Genomic DNA, 16,143 nt, shown 5'->3' with positions numbered 1-16,143 from the left:
AAGACTCCTTGGGGCTGACGCGATATGTTGGTATGTTAGGCAAGCTAGATCCTAGCACCAAGTTAATCTGATGTTGTATATATCTCATGGGTGGAAGGCTCGGGTGAAGGTCCTCCGACATTAAATCTGCAAACTCAGACAACATTTGTTGCACCTTGGGCAATAAATCACGATCAGCCTTGCCACTATTGTCACATGGTACCAAGGCATACACCATGCCCTTTTTCTCTACTTCCTCCCAGAATCTAGCCATAGACAATGAATTGGTTCCCTTTTTAGCCTTTGGAGCATAAACAACTTGTGAGGACTATGCCGAAGCATGAAATCCCCTCTCGAGAACGAAAGGCAGGCAACAAGGAGATGGTCAGGTGAGCAAAGTGCAGTTAGTCCAGGAGAAGGGCGAGCAGTACTATGTAGAAAGCCTAGGTGACACGGTTTAGCACCGAGAGATGAAGGACTTTTCATGTGGTGCCTCCAAACTCTGCTTGAGATTTGACAGAAGCTTGAAGTATCGAGACAAGCAATACAATATCACATACCTCCGTTTATGACAGTTAAGGATGCAGTGCACCTAGTATGCAGCTGTATGCAGTATTCACAACTAGAATGCTATTTCCCAAAACATAACCATAATTCCTTAAATTTCACATCTCAAAATTTATCCAACAAGTCTATATCAAAATAAGTATGGGAGATAGCGCTCCATAAGTATAGAAATAAACACAAACTACTACACTAAACACCAAGTCGCTCATGCAGCTCGGCTATAAGTGCCAAAATGAAATCCAAAAGTGGGAGCACCAACTCCATAAGCTCCTTGAGAGTCCTTTGTGGCCCACTCAACCTCGTCTAGTCGGTTGAGTCCTGATCCCTGATCCCCTAACACATTGTCTACCATTATGGAGAGAATGGTAATTGGAAATACCAAGTGAGATTTACAAAATTTTGGTTTCACAGATGGTTTGAACTCATCTCATTTCATCTCATTTCAACATCCAAATATCATTCAAATACAAACACTTTTGATCAATTTCAAATTTTTGAACTTGAACTTCTTCATCTAATCATTACAATTTTTCCAAACTTACAAGCAAAATACAAAAAAAATTCGACTTTTTCAAATTCTAAAAATAAATAATATTAAAAAATTATATTCAAACAATATTTTAACTTTATTAATATTTTTATTCAAAATTTTCTCTCTTATTTCTCAAAACCCCATAAAACATCTTAACTTAAATCATTTTACTACTATTCACAAACCATCTCATATACTATTTACATGTTTCTCATCTCATCTCATCTATGTAACGAAATGGGCCCTTACTTTACCAGCATGATAGAGATTTATGTTCCTGTTATATTATTTATCTCCCGCTTTGACTCCTTGACTATCCATACTTGTTCATTCTTTTATCTCGTTAGCTCAGGCAATTACTTTATCCACCGTGATTGTTGCTCACAATAATGCCATGTTAGCTTTGTTGGTGTCCAATAACTTTGCTGAGATAAAAAGCAACGTTTTTAAGAGTTCAATTAGGATATATAACATTCACAGCCTGGTATACTATGGTGAGTTAGCAACTTCATTACTAAAACAAAACCTTTGTTTTACAAGGTTTGATCTCCTTTTAAAACATTTCCAAGAACTCCAAAGTTCAAAAATAACTTCCAATATATTCCTAACATACTCGTAAGAAGTATCATTTTTTGAATCTTCAAGTAAAAGTCATCAAAAATCACAAATCCATCACCAAACTTTCAGCTTCAACACTTAAAATAGTTTAAAAACATGATAAAAATCACAAACTATCAACCTCATATGGTTTAAAAACATGTCCTAAAGTATTCATAAAAAAAAAAAAAAACATGTCCTAAAGTAGATCCAAGCATTAAACTTAAAATCATATGACCAAAATTAAACCAAAACATGGATCTAGCCGAAAACCTCACATCTTTGGCTTAACCGAGTATCCTCATGCATAAAAGTCATATCTTTAAAAATAAGCACCTAAAATTGTCAAACTAACATCCTAACATGTAGATTAAAGACTTAGGATCATCAAATGAAAATATCAAAGTCATTGGAGTATGATTAAACTATAAAAGATCGAAGCTTTTATAAAACATAAACTGTTTTACTTCTTCCAATTTCCAACTTTTTTTGTCTAAGAAAAACTTTCATAAAAAGGTTATAACATGCAACAAATCCTCATAAAACTTTCATATAAACATGTTAACTATACTCCATAAAATGTTTGGACCAAGAACTTTCTAATAGCTTGGTCAGAAGCTCCTAAAAATAAGCATTGTCTAGTTTATCTCCCAAAGCGACATTTCCATGGTTAAAACAACTTGTGACCAATCAAATTACCATAAAAATCAACATAACAGGTACAAACAGAAACTAGGCTCAAAGAGGAACAACTTTTGTGAAGGGATCTTTGTGAGAAAATACTTACAAAGGCTTCACAAATGGCAAGCAAAAGCGGTTAGGAAAGTTGTCCGAGAGAGCTTCTAAGTTTCTCTCCATGAAGTGTGGGAAAAGGGATGAAATGAAAGGGGGATTGCAATGCCCTAAGCCCACACTTGGGATTGGATGGAGACTGAAATGTCAAGATATGTAATTCAAGGCTACATACCCCGTTCATAACAATTAGGATGCAATGCACCTATTTGCACTAGCAGTATTCAATAAATCGCAGCGGAGAAAGATTTAAGGTTTGTATAAAACAAAGCATTGCTTAAAGCAATTACATCAGAGCATGGTACCATAAAACTACTCATATCCAAAAAGTTTTCATGTCATAACATTTTTCAAAAAAAACGCAAACAAGTGTTTAAAATTTTTCCCAAAATAAGGGACCAATACAATACAAAAAAAAAAAAAGAGAAAAAAAAGAAAAAAAAAAACCTTAATCCTTAATTCGTGAGGCATGAAACTTCACTAGCACTAAGGTCCCTTTACAAGTGAGACTCAAGAAAATACGCCAAGTCCACACGAGCTCGGGTTCTAGAAGTCCCAAACTAAAGGCAATTTCTTTCGCCTCCACTGAGGAATCTTTTGCTTGTTTCAGGTATCCGGTTACAAAATTCATATGTTCCTTAATCATGGAGGCCTTTTCAGACTTGGTTCCGCCATCATCCGTATCAAGTGCTTCTAAAATGTCCTTAAGGCCCTGGGCTGTAAGCTTCAAAATGGCAGTTGTAAAATCATAGCGGGCCTCTACTATGAATTCATCATCTACCGGCTCATTTATTGCATTCATGGGTCTATAGGGTCTTTGTGGCGCCCCCAGCCCCGCTTAGGATTGGACGGTGACTGAGACGCCGAGACATATAACACAAGGCTATACACCCCTCGTACATGACAGATAATATGGTATGTACCTAAGTACACTAGCATTATGTAATAGCGTATTAGTGGAAAGTTAATAAAAGTCGGATAAACTAAGCAACGCGATAAGCAATTACAAAGCACATGGCACCATACTAATAATATAACCCCAAACATTGTCCAAACATAAACATGAGCCATAAAGGCGTAATATCCCAAAAGCATAGTTTAAAATTCCCAAAACACGGGATTTCCTAAAAAACAACATAAATCCACAAAAGTTGACCATAAGTATTGTTGCCCTTTTTTTTTTTTTGTTTTTTTTTTCTTTCAAAATACTTAAACTCTCGTACTCTTCATAACCATTGTCCCATCGGAAGATAGACACCAAAAGACCCCATGGGATTGCTGAGGCTTAGATGGTAACAAACCTAATTCCTTTGCTACTACTGCCTTTGCATCAACTGAGGCCTTAGAGGCTCGCTCTAAATATGTAGACAACTGGTTCATATTTCATCAAAACTTCAAATTCTTAGAGGGTTGATAGATCGTAACATCGATCTCGGTCTCACTAATACTATGTAAGATCTCTCTGAGAAGCTTAGCTGTATGAATTAATGCATCAGCAGTGTAGTCTTGACGAGCCTGAACAGTCCTCTATCAGGGAACCATCCGGGTTCATGTTTCCTAGGCATTTTAGGTACCTATCACAACTTCTACTATTCCGGTTGGGGAATGATAGTAGAAACTACCACAATGAGACTTCAAGAAATCTAAGCAAGTAATCACGCAACATACCACGGTTAACACAAGCATGTAAAAGGTATATCATGAAATGCGTGCATGGACATGTACTTGACTTATGCCTTTGACCAGAACTTGAATTATGCACTTGACCATTTTCAAAAGACTTATAACAAAGACTTGACCTTTTCACAAAATCTTCATAACTTTTTCTTATTCACATGAACTTATTCAGAACTTGTTTTACCAGAACATATCACAAGATTTGCATCGAGTGATCCTTATTATATCATGAGATTTTCATCAAGTAATCCTTGTTTTATGAGCTCTTATTCTTGTTCATAGGGTGGACACAACACGACTCCCCTGCTTGCATCGCATGTTCCTGCTAGTTACCGTACTATCAATTGTCCGTACACTGTGATGAATACATCATAAATAGAGAATCATATTAACTCGACCTTACTTCGTCGGGTTACATGTCTTATGCACCCACTAGCGTTAGGTGCTTTCTTGCTCCGGCATCCTTTGAAAAGAACTCATTCAAGGCTTGTCGACGATACTTTTTTGACCCAAGGGTTACCACTCCATTATGAAGCACTACAAAATGGACATAAGAGTTCCACTAGGATATTCCCTCGACCTAGCACTTGGGGTCGTGATAAAACTTTTTCTTTGAAAACATTTTTCTAAAAACACTTCTTTGAAAACACCTCTTTGAAAACACTTCTATGAAAAGATTTCTTCCCCAAATGCATGTGACATGAGACTTAAACATGCTTACTCATACTTGACATATGACATGCGAAATGTTGTGCATGAAATAACTAAGCATAACATGTTCATTTCATAGCATGATGACATAAACCATATGACCTACCATAACACATACATGAAACCATGAGAACTTGCTTAGGCCAAAACTTATAGGCACAAAAATATGAAGATTCATCTCATAAACATGTTCCAATCCTCAAACATATATCATAGAAATCAAAACATAGTAAACTAAGACACGAAATCATAGATTTTTGGCTAAGTCCAAAACTTTCAAAGCATGTTAAAACCGAAACTCATAGACATCTTTCATGGCAATTTCATCACAAATCCGAAACATATAATTTCTTTCTTAGAGTCACTCAAGATCAAATTAACATATTCAAACAAACAACTAAGAGATAACAAACAAAACAATCAAAAACCATGGAAGGATTTACATAATCATATACGAATATTAACCAAGAGTAAGTTGAGTGTATACTTACAAAATTCACTTAAGGAATACTAGCAAGCTGTAAATCCAAATATACTGTATTAGAAAGAGCATCTAAAACCCTACCTCATGTTCTTGAGTGCGTGTGTGGATTTCTAGGACATCACTTGGTCTTAAACAATTCGGCTTCTATGGTTTTTAGGTTAAAACCCCTTCATTTCACTCATAAAATAAAACAAAACCTAAAGTAATCAAGATACGTGTGGTGATTGAAACATGGACGTTAAACTCCCCTTCACTAATCGGCCTCAAGGATTTTTTCTTTGAAAACCCTAAGTTATTTCCAAGAAAAAGGTAGAAATTGTGTGTTCTATCTTTTTCAAAATCTAATGAGATTTGAATCTCATTTTCGGATTGAGAATGACTTGTGTGTGTGCAAGACTTAGAAAAAACCGATTCTTACCTTGCTAAACCTTGGTAGTGCCGAAATCCCTTCTCTTGCAAGGATCCTCCTTGTTTGGTTGGAAAGAAAATACAAGAAAATGAGGAAACTTTCAAATGAACTAGGGAGAATTGTGTGGAGAGAATGAGAACTCATGCAAATCCGAAAAATGGTAAGGGAAAAGCCCCCTTGGCATGAACCCTTCTATTTTATATGAGACCCTTCACTTCCCTCCTTGGTTGTATCCAAAGTCCTTGCATGGATGACAAGTGGCAAGGTTTCTTCTTTCCCTTTTCCCTATAGCCGAAATGCCTCTTGGAGTTCCCCACTTCGATTGCATTGGGAAGGGACACTTTAGGGGGTTGGCGTGTAGGACTCCTCCTCCTTGGCTGAAATTCCATCTCTTCCCTTTTATGCCTTTCATTTTCTTAAACAAGTAAATATCTCTTCAAGGGTAGCTTGGTAAAATCGTACATGCCTTTTCCTATACCCAACAAGTAACTCTTGGCATGGAAGACAAGTGGCATTGGGTGTGTGCCATAGCCCTAGCCGTCCTCTCCATTTTTCTTTCCCAAGATGTTGCTTTATCTTCCAAGTACTCATTCCCTAGGTGACCTTTCATATACCATTGGTCTAAAATGCACTAAGTGACAAGTGGCAAGTGAATGGAATGCTTGGGAGTGTGCTAGCCGAAACCCTAAGGGCAAAATTGTCCTTGATACAAAAGTCTCTTCACAAAATCTTTTAGAAACTTGGTGCATGCTTGACACATGGAAAAAAGTTAGCTAAATTCAAAATCCCAGAAGCCTCTCTTCAGTTTCCTATGCAAAACTTCGAGAAAAAATCCATTTCACTTCCCTAGGCTTCCATTTCCAAGAAATTTACCTTGGAACTCGAATTCTGGACAAAAACAATGGGCTAGGTGTGCAAGCCCGTCTTGGTGCCTTCCTTCACCTTTCTTTCCCCTTAACCCTCAAGACGAGGCTCAAGGTGTAACACTCTCATGACACATGGCACTAGTAACTTAGAATTGGATCGTGGGCCTAAGCCATTGGAACTAAGTTTCTAAATAGGGCCGAGATTTCAAAGTAGACTAGGCCACTCTCCTCATGGGCTCAAGTTACTACATCAAAGGTTCTAAGGCCTTCCAAAGTAACTAAGGCTCATAAAATGCCATGGCAACCTAGAACAAATTCTAAGGGCCAAGCCTAGACAAAACTCGGGTCATCACAGTCTTATGTACCTGTCACAACTTCTACCATCCTGGGTTGGAAATGGTAATGAAAACTACCAAAGTGATATTTTGAGAAATCTCACCAAGTAAACACACAACATACAATAAATAACATGGGCACATAATGGCAAACCATGAAATGAATTCATGGACATGTACTTGACATTGAACATGACTTATGCAATTCGATCTTTTTCATAACATGAAATGGAGATCCTTAGACTTTTCAAAAAATCTTATTTGACATCTTTTTCATATTGATCATTACAGATATCATATCATATCATATCAATTGAGCTCATGGCCTTGTTCATTTCATATAGCTCATGGATGGACACATCATGGCTCCCCTATGCACCTGTGTTCTTGCTAGTTACCACATCGCCAACGGTCTGCACACTGTGTTGAATACGTCATGTTCATATTCATTATACACAATAGTACTTCGTCGAGTTATTTGCCTTATTCTTGACACTTAGTAGCATTAGGTGATACCTCGCTCTAGCACCCTTTCCAAAAATGTCCATTCGAGATACGCCGACAGTTCTTTGTCGACCCAGGGGTTACCATTCCATTTTTATCCACTCCAGAGTGGACAGAGTTCCACTAGGACATTCCCTTGTCCTAGCATTTGGAGCCATGATAAAACATGTAATGACTCCTCTTTTGGAAAATATCATTTACCCAAATGCATGTGACATGAGACATGAGACATTCTTTTCTTTTCATAAAACATGTTACATATGAGATGTCGTGTATGCATGAAAACAAGCATAGCACATTTCAATCCGAACACATAGACATGGTTGAAACTTCCAAGGTCCACAAAGCATGTAAAAATTGTCTTTTGACATGAGCAAACCCGAATCACTTATAGACTATAGATCATGGCAAAACCATCATACCAACCAAAACATTATACACATGTGATCATGGCAAATCATTACACTAGCCGAATACTATATACATGTGATCATGGCATATTCTCATACAACCGAAGCAATATATAGATATATATATATATATATATATATATTGATGTAATCACAGAGTAACAAGTATATACAATAGCAACCAAGATGCAAAGTTGATGCAACCATATACAAATATTAATCGAGGTAGGTTGAGGGTCTACTTACCACAACTCTGTCGTAAGTTATTATAAGTGTAACACTCGGACCCAATCAAGCTCAATTTTTTTATTTTGTTTTAGTTTATTTTTTATTTTTTATTTTTTTCACATGTTAACTTCCCCGCATGTTTTTTTTTTTTTCCGTCTATTTTCTTTTTCACCCCTAAGTCTTCCTCTCGTCCACGACATGCACACGCACGACTCAGTTTTTCATCCGCACGCACGTATCCCTCATCTCTCTAGGGTTTTCGCATCACATATATATATACACACGTTCTTCATTTTTTCGACAAAAACCTAGTGTAGTCGTTCTCTTTTTTTTTCCTCCTCTCCTCTCGGTTTCCCACTGCCGAAACTCAGTTGCTGCCCTCCTCAGCCAGACCCCCCTCCACCGCAAGCCACCAACACCGAGGGATAGCCACTGCAGAAGACTCCTCCACGCACGACCAGTGCAACACCCAGTTTAGCCACCGTGTGAAACTGTTCTACTCCATGCACCGCATTTAGCGACGCTGACCAGCATGTCGGGGTCTCCCACGCACGTCGTAAGCCACCGAGCCACTCTTTAAACCTCCACTGCTATACCCTGCACCACCCTGCACCACCATACCTCACACTTAGCCACCCAACGTAGAAGCTTTGTTGCACTCATCAACACCCTTGTTTCCGCATCTCAAAACAGAGCAATTGGTTGCTTCTCCAAGCACGGCATTTGCGCTTTGACCAACCCTTTCGTACTTCTTCTCCGCGGGTTAAAGGGAACCCATAGTTCAGCATCTCAACCACGCCTAGCTGTGCCACTGTCAATAGCCACCCAGGCCTTTGCTGCGCGTAACTCTCTCAGTAACACCTCTATGCACACGCCGTGTTTCACTCTGTATATCATGACTTTGTCCCTCTCTCACCGTGCATTTATCTCTCACTCTCTAATTCAGTGCATAGCCATCGAGTGCACCACCTCCCATCGCACCCTGCGCCGTCGCACGTTACCTTCTCGGTGAGTCCCTACCGCCGCTGCACTTCTATTATTCATGTGTTTATGTTCATCGCTAGTTTTATTTCATAAGGTGTATTTATATATATATATATATATGTATATTTTTATGTAAATTTTTAACCTAATATATATATATGGAAAGTTTCCAGTTTTAACCTAATGTTTTCAGGTGAGAAGTTTTTTTTTTGGGTTTATGTTTAAATGGATTTTGCTTTAAGTCTCATTAAATATTATATTTGCATTTTAATAATATTATTAATTAAAGGAAGAAAACCTATTTTTTTTAAGAGAGGAGTTTTTCATGACTTATTTTATGAAAATTTTAGTAACCAATGTATTCTATTTATTTATAAAATATTGTTGGTATTTTAGATATTTTGAATATTAATTTTTATTGAGTTCTATAATTGTCATAATACTTATTCGATAAATTTTCTTCTTCAGTACGAATTCGATTAAGTGGATATTGATGGTCTTAGAAAATGATGGTAATTTAGGTATTATGAGAATTTTAGGTTTTGAGGTTTTTAGAATAGGTTCTTTTAGCATTTTAAGTTTAAATATCAAAATACGTGGTTGATTGGAAATTTACGGGAATTACGTGACTTTTATAGGTGATAATTAATAATTGTTCGACATTTTGAGAAAATTCCTGAAAAGCTAAGAAATCCAGGTAAGCGGGGTTCCTATGCTAGACTTTGCATTAAAATAAAATAAGCTGAAGTTGATTTTTGAAAAATATACGTATTTGGTTGTGAAAATAAATTTTAACTATCTCAGTTATTTGTTCTGCATTACTCATGAGATTCTGCTTAAGAAGAAAGTATTTTCTATTATGACTAGTGTAGACATGAGCTTATTTTTGACATTCTGTTTCTAAACTTTGAAAAAGAGAGCGAATATGAAATTTGTGCATAAATTATATTGTGATATGATTTTGTTCTGTTTTGAAGATTTTCTGTACTCTAATATGATCTGATGTGATTTCTGAAAACCTTTGGCATAACATTCTGTTTCTGTTTCTGTTCCATTTTGACCTCACCACGGGTGTAAAACGGTGGCCTCTGTTCGGGTTGGTACCGGATTTTCTGTTTCCGGTACACCCACTTTGGAAACAAAGTGGTTTTCTGCGTGGTCTTTTCTATGTGCACACTCGGGGCTCCGAGAATGAATAAGGGGAAGATTCACATTCTGTTTCTGCTCGGTTAGCTACCGGGATTTACACAACCCTACCACAGGGGTTAAACATGGTATTTGTTCTGATATGATAAGATAAGATGTGATGTTGCAGTTTATGCTATGCCAATGAGATTTTGATTATGAATATTTTCAAACTTTCGCTCTGATATTTTTTATAACATGTTCTGACATTGCATTTTTGAAAACATTATTCTGATTCTGCATTCTGAAAGAAAATATTTTTGTTCTGCATTCTGAACTCTGTAAATGCTCATGTTTACATACTAGTATATGTCTTCTGCTTACTGAGTTGTTGATAACTCACCCCTTATCTCCATATATTTTTCAGATAATTTTGATGGTTCAGCTAGAGAACAAGAGTAGGAAGTTTTAGCAAGGTGTGATGATCGAAGTGGAATAAGTGCCTGAGGGTACAAGTGCTTATTTGAGAGTCGTAGTTAGTAAACTGATTTTATTTTTCAGGTATTTTGATTTGATGAGTTAAGGATAATTTCGAGTTTTTGGAGGATTTCTAATTTATGTTATTGAGAATTTCTTTATTATCTCCATGGAGGAACTTAGATATTTGGATTGAGTAAATGGATTAATATTTTATGGGATTTTTTGGATTTTATAGTTGTGTTATTTAAGTTGATTTTATCAGTTTTGACAAGTGGCATGAGGTGGCGATGGTTGGTGGTTGAGTGGGCGTGTTGGCCGAGTGGCCTTTTGGCCTTCCCTAGGTGTCCTCATGATAATCTTCTAGAAGCTCCATGCATGAGTGACATGTGGCAAGCCGAGTAGCTTTTCACCATGATAGGCGTGCAAGGCTTTTGGGTTTCCAAAACCCTAAGCTTCTATTCTCTCTAGCCCACTATCACATCCAGGTTTGTTGGGCTGTGCATGTGTGTCAAGTGGTAAGGCCATAAGGTGTTAGCGGTGCCCCTTGGTCCTTGAGGCTTTAAGGCTTAAGCCAAATGGGTTGGCCGAAATTCTAATGTGTAGGTGGCCTATCTCATGGGCTTGGGTGGCTATTGCACTGAAGAAATAATGAGGCATAAAGCTTTTAAACATTCTATACCTAATTCATGGCCCAAAATAAATAATAAACTGGCGATGAAACACGGACGAAGACTTGGCTAAGTTCGGATTATCACAGGGATGGTTTGAATGCCTATTACACAAGCTGAGGGATGAAGAGAGGGCTTGAGTGACACTTGAGTGGCACTTGAGTGATGTTGGTTTTGACCAAAACTAGGGGCAAACTAGGCCATGGTATTGGTTGTCTAGAGCTGCCGTGTGGATGGGTAGTGATGAGGTGGATTTTACTCTCACATCAAGTACAATTGGGGCCTACATTGGGCAGAGGTTTGTCAACCATGGAAGGGGGAAAAATTCCTCCACAAGTCTTGCCAAAGTGGTCCAATTTCATGGGCCTTAATTGGCCTTAACCGAATGTGCCTCAATTTGGAGTTTAAAGTGGGTTTGGGTTGGTATAAAGCCCAAATCCAAATTTTCTTGACCCAATAAAATTTTCAAGATTTAAAGGGTTGAATAATGATGTCATAACATGAATTTTATTGGTTAATAGCTTGTGAAAGTGACTTAATCAAGCGATTAAACACTAAGCTAAAAACCTGATGCATTTAGGGTTTGGAAACAAGTTTGGGGTTTGGGGAAACCGTTTAGAAGCTCGGTTTCAACCAAGTTTTTGGAGTTTCAATTGGATTCCAAGTATTTAGGTTTTCACTATGATTAAAACCCTCTGTGGCTTGACAAGAATTGGATGATTGGATGGCGTAATATTTTGCTTAGGTGGCATGATCCCAATGCTTGATTTCCTTCATATTTCCATCTCATAGTTCCTTTTGCTACCAAGTGTCCAATACTATTCACCAAGTGTGGCGACGATCTTGTCAAGCGTTCAAATAAAACTTCTTCAACCTAATTTGGACACTCCACACTGTGATTTTGAAAACACTGCACTTGGTGCTACTATTGAGATTACTATTCACTCCTAGAAAAGTGAAAATAAACTTTACACTACAAAATCCTAAACATACATACTAACCTTAGGGTGCAAATCATTTATTAAAATTCAACTTCGAAGTGCCTCAAAATATTTAAAATGCATTTTTGGACAAACGTTTCGTCCGAAAACTGAAAATAAATTTATTACACCATAAAATTCTAAATATTCGAAAGAAACTAATAGCGTAGATTGTATCATACTCCTATCTCCAAAAAATAAAATCTCATTTTTGGCCCAGAGTGAGTGGTAATATTGACTATGCTCACATACAAAAACCTACGAGATCAATCGATTCATGAAAACATATGGAGCTTTCATGATATTTCTAAAGCCTATAGAAATTCCACCATTGAATTTCTAGCGGGTTGTTACAGGGTAAACCCAAGCACGCCACACACATATTCTCGGATTAGGGTTTCATTGATTTCACCAAGTCTAATAGTTTAAAACCTTTATTTTTCCGCTTGCTTGATCATGATACATTTCATTACGTCGGATATTTGTAAGTATGCCTCTAACTTACCTTTTGATAACATACTTATGTAGTATGTAAACTTTGCATGTTATCGATCAAATTGGATTATGAAATTGTTGCTTTTCACATGCTATGTTTTCGGCCTTGTACATAGTTGTTGCTTGTTGATGTAAATGCCATGCCTGATTTCGAGTGATATTACATGCTTGGTTGATGCTTTAACATGCTGCTTTATCAGTACAAGCATATTGCATCTTCTAATTCTTTCAAGCTGTAAAAGTGATGCACTTGATATAAGGCATGAGTTCATGAATTCATTGGATAAGAGTCACACGATTTCATGCTATTCATGTTCGGCTCATGCAATAATGGAAAACATGTTTTCGTCACAAGTACATGTCACATGCAACTCGGGTTGTGTATTTTTTAAAAGGAAAGAAAATAATTTTTTTCACAACCCCAAATACTAGGATGGGGGAATATTCTAGTGGAACTTTTTTGTCCACTCTGGAGTGCTTAAATTAGAGTGATAACCCCTAGGTTGACAAAGAACAGTCAACGGACTTCGAATAGATCATTTTAAAGGATTCCGGAGCGAAGTAACACCTAACGCTAATGGGTGCACCACAATGAAATTGTGGTGAAAGCGAATTATGAACTGTCGTGTTATATGAACTCCGATATACTCACACCCGGTCAAGAGGGCCAGCTATACAATGTGGTAACTAACAGGGAGCCCACGGTGCATAGGGGAGCCGTGAGGTGTCCACCCACATTGAATATGATTTATATGGATAAGAATGAGTAATATGATTTGAAAGCGGTATCTTTACATGACTATTTTTGTTTTCATTACAAGAATATTTGGGTTATGTTTTAAAAAACAATACAAGAGTGAAACAAGTTTTTGGGCCAAGTTCATGTCCATGCATGTCATACTCATGGTTTGCCTTTGCATGTTTATGTTGTCATCTTGTATGCTTTTGGTTAACTTGCTAAGATTTATCGAAATCTCATTATGGTAGTTTCCACTACCATTCCCCCAGAATGGTAGAAGTTGTGACAGGTTTAGACGACCATGGAGAATTGCAAAAGAGAGGGTCCCCCGACAATTAAAGTGGTGAATGAAGGAATCAGATAACTCTGAGGTTTCTGGGGAAGATATGACGAGAAACAATGGTTCTTGATTGGCTTGTTGTAGTTCTGCTATGCAACTAGACTTTAGTTGGTCATACAAGGGGCATTTGGCTGGGATGCAAGTTTTTACGTCTCTTCTTGTGTCTAAGCCAGCAGGTTCAGGTCTCACTAGTCCAATTAATCGGGTCTAAAGGTGGTTGACGTTCCTCATGTGATAATGCTCATTTGGTTCGAATATTTCCCTGCCCGTCATGACCCAATACGTACGTCCTATGATATTCCAACCTTTTTCTTTGGGTTCAATAAGAGGTAACCATATTATTCAACCTTCTCCTTCTACGCTCCTCCTTCTGTCTCCATATCTATCTAGGAGAAAAAAAAATCGTTGCGTTGCTTTCTTGCTTTGAGCCATATCAAGCTAAAAATAATAGATGAGTAGATCCGATTACACGTATGCAAAAGGTGAATAAATGCTTTTTGTTGATTGGATGCCATGAATACATGTATGGATGCGGATGCTATGAGGAGTGATGTGATGTCAAACATGTTACAATCCAAAGAAATAAGGGTACTTGGCTTTCATCTCATCCTCTCTTTTCCAAGTGGCTTCTTGAACATTGTGATTTTGCCAAGTACCTTCATTAAATGAGTTTTCCAATTCCTAAGTTCCTTTTCTTTCGAATCCTTAATTTGAATAGGAATTTCTTTATATGACAAATTGGGTTGTAACGAAATGTCCTCCTTACTTATGATTGCTGGTGACTGTTTCCCAAAACTTTTCTTGAGAGAAGATACGTGGAATGCATCGTGAATCCCTTGGAATTCTGCCAGAAGGTCCAATTTGTATGCAATTGAACCTACTCTTTCTAGTATTTCTTAGGGTCCCACGTATCTTGGACTTAACTTGCCCTTCTTTCCAAAGCAAATCACCTCTTTCATGAGTTGATCATCCCTAATCTTGAGCTGATGATACCCAAACCTTAAGTCTATCTTTGAGAACACCGATGCTCCTTACAATTGATCTAATAGGTTATCAATAGGTTGTAACAGATACTTGTTCCTAACCGTTGCTTTTGTTTAATTCCCTATAATCAATGCACATCCTTAAAGACCCATCATTCTCTCCAAGATGATGAACTAGGTTAAATGAATCCCTTCTCCAGCAATTATTCTATCTAGTTCTTTAGCTCCTTCAGCTCTAAAGGGGCTAAACGATAGGGTGTCTTATGGACAAGGGTAGTAGCAGGTTCTAATTCTATAATGAATTTTCTCTCTATTTGGGGGGTAATCTAGGTAAATCGTTCGTGAAGACCTCCAAATATTCTTCAACTACAGGTATCCCATGAATCTCCTTACTATTACTACTTTCATCTTGCATGAAAGCTAAATAAGCGGTAGTTCCATTGGCGATGCACTTCCTAACTTGCAAGGCCGAAATTAACAAGGGGATAGCTTTCATTGACCATCCTGTATAACGGATTTGCCCATCTATAGGTGATTCAAAGATGATCACTTTATTTCTACAATCTATCCTAACGAGATTCTTGGACAATCAGTCCATTCCTAAAATAACGTAAAATCCTAATACGTCGAAGACGATCGAGTCGGCTTCCATTAGTACTCCTCCTAAGTTCAGCGGGCAACTTCTCATCACGTGATTACAAGTGATCGAGCATCCATTGAGAAACGACATTATTACAACTTGAGGTAACGTTTGGGTTGACAGGACCTCGTAGCGCCAAAGTCAAACTAAGCACAAATCGTATACTCGTACAGCGCAACTTTACCTAACACGTAATCACTACCAACTACCTAGCAGTTATAACAAGTAAACTACTTACTAAAGAAGGTCACTTAGGGAAAAAATACCAGTGATGATTCCCGCTTGTTCATCACCAGGGATTTCCTCGTTAATCTCTCCAGGGGTGATAGCATACACATGAGCTTGGGCAAGTGGTCTTTGATTAGGCCGGTTGTCGGGAATGTTTCCACCTTGCATGCTCTGAGGGCATTCGCGTATCATATTCCTGGATTGACCGCATCAGTAACATACTCATAATCCTACTCGGCATTCTCCACCGTGAATCCTTTCACATTTCTTACAAGTGGTAGGTGGGGTTGTCATAACGCCTTTACCTTTGTTGAAATTTTAAATAATCATTCTCTTAGCATTATTTCCTCCTGTAAAGGAATATGAAGCCCTTTTTCATTCTAAGTTAAT

This window comes from Juglans microcarpa x Juglans regia, chromosome 3D, assembly GCF_004785595.1.
Source record: "Juglans microcarpa x Juglans regia isolate MS1-56 chromosome 3D, Jm3101_v1.0, whole genome shotgun sequence".
NCBI lineage: Eukaryota > Viridiplantae > Streptophyta > Magnoliopsida > Fagales > Juglandaceae > Juglans > Juglans microcarpa x Juglans regia.
This window is presented reverse-complemented; position numbering follows the sequence as displayed.